The 8559-nt window shown below is 38.0% G+C and overlaps 1 non-coding gene across 1 annotated transcript; it reads right to left on the reverse strand.

The window, feature by feature from the left end:
- Positions 1 to 4999: 4999 nt before the first annotated feature.
- On the reverse strand, positions 5000 to 5103 carry LOC130951190 (small nucleolar RNA R71). The gene has a single exon (XR_009073864.1). It is a non-coding gene; the product is annotated as a small nucleolar RNA R71 (small nucleolar RNA).
- Between the last annotated feature and the right edge of the window lie 3456 nt (positions 5104 to 8559).

Below are 8559 nucleotides of genomic sequence, written 5' to 3' on the forward strand. Positions count from 1 at the left end.
AGAATTTTGAAAAAGAAGTTAATGATTTTCGAAAATTAGAGAGAGAAAAGTAGTTAGGTGGTTTTGAAAAAGATAAGAATTTTAAAATCAAACAAAAAGTTAAGTAGTTAATTGAAAAAGATTTGAAAATCAATTTTGGAAAGATAAGAAGTTAGAAAAGATTTTGAAATTGATTTTTAAAAAAATATTATTTGAAAAAGATATGTCTGAAAAAGATATGATTGAAAAGATATGATTAAAAAGATATTATTGAAATTTATTTTGAAAAAAAATTTGAAAAAGAAATTTAGAAAGATTTGATTTTGAAAATTAAAGTTAATGACTTGACTAACAAGAAACTAAAAGATATGATTCTAGAATTTAAAGGTTGAAACTTTCTTAATAAGAAAGTAACAAACTTGAAATTTTTGAATCAATCACATTAATTGTTAGTAAAGTTTTTGAAAATTATGAAATAAAGATAAGAAAAAGATTTTTGAAAATCAATTTTAAAATTTTCAAAAATATTAAAGAGAAAAATGAAAAAGATTTGATTTTGAAAAAGATTTTGAAAAGATAAATTTTTGAAATTGAAATCTTGACTTGACTAACAAGAAACAACTTATTTTAAAAATTTTTGACTAAGTCAACCCAAAGATTTCGAAATTTATGAGTAAAATAAGGAAAAGATATTTTTTGATTTTTTTTGAATTAATGAGGAAAGAGAAAAACACAAAAATGACTCAAAACATGAAAATTTTGGATCAAAACAAATAATGCATGCAAAAACACTTTGAATGTCAAGATGAACACCAAGAACACCTTGAAGATCATGATGAGCATCAAGAACATATTTTTTGAAAAATTTTCAAGAAAAGAAAAACATGCAAGACACCAAACTTAGAGATTTTTCATGTTTAGATACTATGAATTCAAAAATGCATGTGAGAAACAATAAAAGACACAAAACAAGAAAATATGAAAATCAAACAAGAAGACTTACCAAGAACAACTTGAAGATCATGAAGAACACCATGCATGAGTTTTCGAAAAAAATTTTTGAAAAATTAAAAATGCAATTGACACCAAACTCAAAACTTGACTCTAGACTCAAACAAGAAACACAAAAACTTTTTTTTGGTTTTTATGATTTTATTAATTTTTTTATTTTTTTCGAAAATTACTATGAAAAAAGAAAATAAGGAATTCAAAATTCTTAATGAAAATTCCAGGAATCATGCAATGTTAGTCTAAAGCTCCGGTCTAGGAATTAGACATGGCTTATTAGCCCGCCAAGCTTTAAGTAAAACCTTCGGTCCAAAACACTAGACATGGCCAATGGCCAGCCAAGCTTTAGCAAAACCTTGTATACAATAGCTATGTGTGTAACTACCAAATTGATGGGAGTCAACTAACACGCTTTTGTATTGACAAGTGGAAGCCTCGGTCTAACTGAATTAGACATGGCTTCACAGCCTGCCAGGCTTCAACATATCATCATGAAACTCTAGAATTCATTCTTAAAAATTCTGAAGAACAGAATAAAAATATTTATTTTTTTTCAAAAATAAACATAAAAACCTTAAACATAAAATAAAATTACATAATCTAAGCAACAAGATGAACCGTCAGTTGTCCAAACTCGAACAATCCCCGGCAACAGCGCCAAAAACTTGGTGCACGAAATTGTGATCTCAATGGCTCCAACAACTTGGTATGCACAATTGTAATCTCAACTCTTTTACACAACTTTGCACAACTAACCAGCAAGTGCACTGGGTCATCCAAGTAATAAACCTTACGTGAGTAAGGGTCGATCCCACGGAGATTGTCGGCTTGAAGCAAGCTATGGTCATCTTGTAAATCTCAGTCAGGCGGATTCAAGTGGTTATAGAGTTCTGATAATTAAAACATAAATAAAACATAAAATAAAAATAGAGATACTTATGTAATTTATTGGTGGGAATTTCAGATAAGCGTATGGAGATGTGTTATTCCTTCTGAATCTCTGCTTTCCTATCATCTTCATTCAATCATTCATACTCCTTTCCATGGCAAGCTGTATTTTGGGGGATCACCGTTGTCAATGGCTACCGTCTGTCCTCTCAGTGAAAATGGTCCAAATGCGCTGTCACCGCATGATGCCAGGGCATCTAGGCCAATTTCATTGACCTTTTCTTTACTGTTTTAGGGTAGTTTCATGTATTTTCTTAGTAAATAAGGCAAGTTTTGGATGAAAATACACTTACACCTTGATTCAGGCAAGTATTGTGAATTTTATATGATTTCATGAGAATTAGGCATGAATTGAATGATATAATTGATAATGCATAATCTCATGACTTGGAGCAGAGCTTTGATGCACTTTAATTGCTTGATTTCAGGACAAAGGAAGCAAGGAAGAGCCACGTTAGTAGCCATCATAGCCCACGTTAATTGTCACGTTAACTACATTAACGTGGTAGTTAACGTGGAGGAAAAGGGAGCTCCAGCGTTAGTGGTAAAAGTGAATACCACTAACGCTCCGAATTGGCAATTGGCCACGTTAAGAGTCACGTTAACTCAGTTAACGTGAACTCTAACGTGGAAGGGAAAGACAATGCCAACGTTAGTGACACTCACCTTTGTCACTAACATTGGATTAAGCCAACATTGCCCACGTTAGTAGTCATGTTAAGACCACTAATGTGAGAGATAACGTGGAGCTAAGCATGATGAGCCAACGTTAGTGATACTCACCTTTGTCACTAACGTTGGAGATGGCATTCACTACCACGTTAGTGGCCACGTTAATCTAATTAACGTGAGCTCTAACGTGGGAAGGAGGGGCGTTTGGAGCGTTAGTGACAAAGGTAAGTGTCACTAACGCTCTCGAAGCTTAGGCATGCCCACGTTAAGAGTCACGTTAGTTATACTAACGTGAACTCTAACGTAGGGAAAGGGGGCACAAGGCAACGTTATTGCAAAAGGTAATTCCCAATAACGTTTGCGAAGGATCAAGAGGCAACGTTAGTGGTCACATTAGTGCCACTAACGTTGTAGTTAACGTGGACCATTTTTGGGATGGAACGTTAGTGAAAAAGGTGATTGTCACTAACGTTCTCGAACTCACATTTTCACTTAACGTTAACACAACTAGCGTCCTAGCTAACGCCCATGCCTAACTCACAATTTTCTGCAAACAAAGCTGAGCCCACTAAAGATTGTAACTGCTTTAACTCATGATCAAAGGCCCATATCCAAGACTTGAAGAACTCACTAGAAGATCAAGAAGAGTAGTATATATAAGAGTAGTTTTGAACTGTAGGGAAGCTTTTGCACTTTAGAGAACTACCCTCTGTATATTTACTTTTCTGCATTTTCTAGTTAAGCATGTATTCTTCACTGCCATTTTCCATTTCCAGAGCTATGAACAACTAAACCCCTTTCATTGGGTTAGGGAGCTCTGTTGTAATTTGATGAATCAATTATAGTTTTCATTCTTCTTCCTCTTTCTTTTCTCTTGATTTACTAGAAAGCTTTCGATCTTAATTCAATTGGTTAGTTATCTTGGAAAAGAAACTCTCCATAATTGGATCTCCTCTGAGCCTCGGAAAAGGGATGAGGAGATCATGCTAGAAATGCTTTCTCATGTTGGACCAAATTGGGGTTTGGGCGGATATAGTGACATGTAATCCTCCCAACACTTTTATTTGGAAATACATGTGGTATAATCAGTTACCACACTTAATCTCTTCCCATGAACAATTAAATCAAGGAATTGGGCAATTGTTCAAGCTTAGAGAGATTGGATTGCCAATAAATTGGGATCCAATCACTTAAGATTGCCAAGGAGATCAATGAATGCATTGATTGAGGAAGAGATGAGAATGAATTTGATCCGGAGAATGCAACATCTCCTAAGCCCAATGAATCCCCCATTTCTGATCTTACCCATTCTCTTTACTCTTCCGCCATTAAATTTCCTGCAATATCAACTACATTCTGTTTGGCTCAACTAGCACACTCTTCCAACTAAAGTTGCTTGACCAATCAATCCCTGTGGGATTCGACCTCCCTCTATTGTGAGTTTTTACTTGATGACAATTCGGTATACTTACCGAAGGAAAATTTATTGAGAGACAAGTTTTTGTGCATCAAGTTTATGGCGCCGTTGCCGAGGATTGATTTTGTATCAACAATGATTAAGTTGGAAGTTCACTAGATTGAGCATTTTTCTTTTGTTTGTTTATTTTATCTAGTCATTTACCTTCAGTTTATTTAGTTTCTTCCTCACCCCCTCACCCCTCATTGTTTTTTTTTCTTTGAATTTACTTACAATTCTGCTCACTAACCCACTAACTATTTGATAATTTACACCACTCACACTAACAATCACTCTAACAAGAATAATCACTTCATTTTATTTCTTGCTGTGTGCTCTGTTAATTGTATGACAGGGAGAAGAGGTAGAGCTTCAACTTTCTTTGATTCAGAACCTGAGAGGACCCTCCATAGATCAAGGAGGGAAGCAAGAGGGAAAAGAGTTGTTGGTGCCGAGGAAGAGCAAGAGTACTTTGAAACAAATATGGAGGAGAACTTGGAAAATAACCATGAAGGAGAAGCTCACAACCATGCCAGAGAAGGTCCTGTGAATCATGTGGGGCAAGAAAGGAGAGTTCTAGGCTCTTACATCAATCTAAACCTAGGAAATTATGAAAGTAGCATCCAAAAGCCTACCATACATGCTAAGAACTTTGAATTAAAACCCCAGCTCATCACCCTTGTTCAGAACAACTGTTCATTTGGAGGAAGTGCCCAAGAAGACCCTAATCAACATCTAACCACCTTCCTAAGAATATGTGACACTGTGAAGTCTAATGGTGTTCATCCAGATGTCTATAGATTGCTTTTGTTCCCTTTCTCACTCAGGGACAAAGCATCTAAGTGGCTGGAATCCTTCCCGAAGGAGAGCTTAACAAATTAGGAGGACGTGGTAAACAAGTTTTTGGCAAGATTCTACCCTCCTCAAAGAATTAATAGGCTGAGAGATGAGGTACAAACTTTCAGGCAACAAGATGGTGAAACTCTCTATGAGGCATGGGAGAGGTTTAAGGACTTAACAAGAAGATGCCCACCAGACATGTTCAATGAATGGGTTCAACTGCACATCTTTTATGAAGTTCTTTCTTATGAGTCAAAGAAGGATGTAGACCATTCATCAGGGGGCTCTCTAAAGAAGAAGAAAACCATTGAAGAAGCCATAGATGTCATAGAGACTGTGGCTGAGAATGACTACTTCTATGCTTTTGAAAGAAGCAATACTCGAGGAGTAATGGAGCTAAACCACATGGATGTATTGCTGGCTCAAAACAAGATGATCACCAAGCAGCTAGCAGATCTTACCAAGAAGGTAGAAGAAAACCAAGTCGCAGCAGTCATCACTTCATCACCAGCTCAAGAAGGAGTGAATGTAGGAGAAGAAGGTGATTGGGAACAAGCCAACTATGTTGGAAACTCACCCAGATAGATCCATGATCCATACTCCAAAACTTATAATTCTGGATGGAGAAAGAACCCTAACTTTGGGTGGGGAAATCAGTAAGACCAAGGCTAGGACCAGAGACGCCACAACTACAATCCCAACAACAATGCAACTCACCAACATACCTCACAGAGATCCTATCAACACCCATCTAATCACCCTTCTCAACCACCTAACCTCATCCCACCATCACCAACCGAAGATAGACTCTCCAGAATTGAGACTCTACTTGAAGACATATGTAAAGAAGTCCAAGACAACAGAGTGTTCAAGGATGAAGTGCGAGCCAATATCAAAAATCAGGGAAACACTATCAAGAGGTTGGAGTCCCAAGTGGGGTATCTATCTCAACAGTTTCCCAAACCCACTGATAGTTTCCCAAGTGACACAGAGAAGAACCCAAGAGGAGAAACAAAGAAAGTAAGGTGGGAAGAATGCAAGATGATCACTGTAAGTGATGAGAGGAGTGTGGAAGGAGTGCACACACAAACAAAACATCTCTAAGATATTCCAAAGAAAAATCATGAAGAAAGAAACCACACACACCAGCCCACATACAGGGAGGAGCTAAAGCAAGGGGAGACCCTAAACCCATATGCACCCTTTCCCCAAAGGCTCAAAGGTGGTGTAGCAAGGAGAATGTATTCAAGGTTCCTCAACATATTTGCATCTCTTGATGTAAATATACCATTCATTAAGGCCCTCCAGCAAATGCCCTCTTTCATCAAGTACATAAAGGATCTGCTGGCCAAAAAGAGTCCACTGAAGGGTGGGCAAACAATAAAGATGAACAAGGAGTGTAGTGCTCTCATTCAAACAGAGCCACCTACAAAGAGGAAGGATCCAGGGAGTTTTTCACATTTCCTGTGCTATAGGAGAGACAATAATTGATAAAGGGCTCTGTGACCTAAGAGCAAGTATCAACTTAATGCCTATGTCCCTCATGAAAAGGCTTCAAATCAATGAGCTAACACCTATAGACGTAATCATCAAATTGGCTGACAAAACTCAAAAACAGGCAATAGGAGTGGTTGAGAACGTGTTAGTGAAGGTTGGAAATTACTTCCTGTCCACGGACTTTGTTATCCTGGAAATGGAAGAGAACCCCATCCATCCCATCATCCTGGGAAGGCCATTCTTAGCCACAGCCAAGGCGCTTATAGATGTGGAGCGAGGAGAGCTAGTATTGAGGATACACGATGAGCAGCTCACCTTCAACGTTTTCAAACCCTCACAAGAAGCAGATCATGATAACAAAAAGTCAAAAGAAGAGCACATTGAAGAGCTGATGGAAGAGCCAAACAAGGTAGCACAAGCATCACACCTAAGAACTCCTATGGTTAACAAGCAATGTAGTCAGAAAGAATAACAGCCAAGTGTGACCCAAGAGGTGCCAGATTCACCAGAATCATATGAGACAAGCAACAAAACCCTCCTGAAAGAAGAAACCACAAGGAGCAAGGTGCCATCAAGAAACACAAGGAAGAAGGCCCCGAGGGGATGGAAAAACAAGAAGATTCCTACAGAAGGTTTCTCTCTGGGAGATGAAGTGATCTCTGCCTATTTTCCATCTATCCCACCTCATCTCCACACCATTCCATCTCAGCTACCTCAAGTGTACATCATCAACAAAATCTTGTCCTTAGAACATGTGGAGCTTCTCAACAAAGCCAATGGAGACAAATTCACTGCAAGAGGGGAAGATTTGAAGCACTACCAACCACCCTGACAAAGGCCAAACGTCAAGCTAATGACACTAAAGAAGTGCTTCATGGGAGGCAACCCATGTTCTATACCCTTTCTTTTTAATCTCTAATAGTAGTAATAAAGCAAAGCTCATGGATTCTAAATCAACTTCGGCAAACACTTTAAGAATCCCTACATGCATCATATAGTACATGATAAGTTTGGTGTTCAAGGCACACCAAGAGGGCTTGAACACACTCCATAGTATGAGATTCTTTTTGAATCTTATTGCACCATATGATCAAAAACAAGTTTGGTGTTACCAACATTGCATGCATGGGTAATTGGTTGGACGGTCGATTTACATTCATGAATATCATTTAGTTATTTAAAAACAAAAGAAAATAATTTTTACAGTAGCCATTTCATACTTTAGTTTTTCCCACAAAAAAAAATTTTCAATTGACTTTTTGCATTCCTTTTGTCTTGTATAGGAAATCAAAACGGGGATTGGTGGAACTTGATAGGACAACCAAAGAAAGGAGGTTTGGCCACTATACCAAGGAAAATACACACTTGTCCTCAAGGGGAGTATCTTGGAAAGTGTTGCCATGCAACATTGGGAGTTGGATAGCCTTGGGGACCGAACCAAGACCTTCACAAATGTGGTGATCCTTGTGCTCATCCAATGTCAAACCCCAACTGTCCACTATTAAGCAACACCATCAATCCACACCTTTCAATCTCATCATTTCCCTATATGACCCCCACTCTACACCCATTCCATAGACAATCACCATCTCAATCTATCTCTCTTCTTCCTTTCAAACACACACACTTTACACCTCTTCATGTTCTAACATCTGTTCATTCCATCTCTTATTCTTTTTTCTTCCAAATTCTTCTAAAACTTTACACACTACCAATTTTGACCCATGGCATCGTCGAGCTCAAAAAGAAGAAAAGGAAAGGAGCCTATGGAGCAGCCTCCTTTTTATGAGAAGAAATTTAGAACCTTTTACCATGCATTACAATTCGGATGGATGGCTGAGAAAGAAATCATATACAAGTTAGGCTTCCAAGTCACAAAAAACGGAGTGCCCCAAAATCGTAGAGAAGGTAGAAAAGAGAAGATGGGAGCTCCTCACTGATCCGATCACAAGAGTAAACGCAACACTTGTAAGAGAGTTCTATGCAAATGCGGTCAGATATGATAAGGCAGATGAATCCTATACAAGTTTCGTGAGAGGGGTAATGGTGAATTTTAGTCCCATGAGCATCATGAGGGTGTTAAAGCTGCGAACCATACCCTTTGCAAAAGAGAGCTATCAATCGAGAATAGATAACAGTCCCAACCACAACCAGATTGT

Source organism: Arachis stenosperma, chromosome 1, assembly GCF_014773155.1.
Source record: "Arachis stenosperma cultivar V10309 chromosome 1, arast.V10309.gnm1.PFL2, whole genome shotgun sequence".
Lineage (NCBI taxonomy): Eukaryota > Viridiplantae > Streptophyta > Magnoliopsida > Fabales > Fabaceae > Arachis > Arachis stenosperma.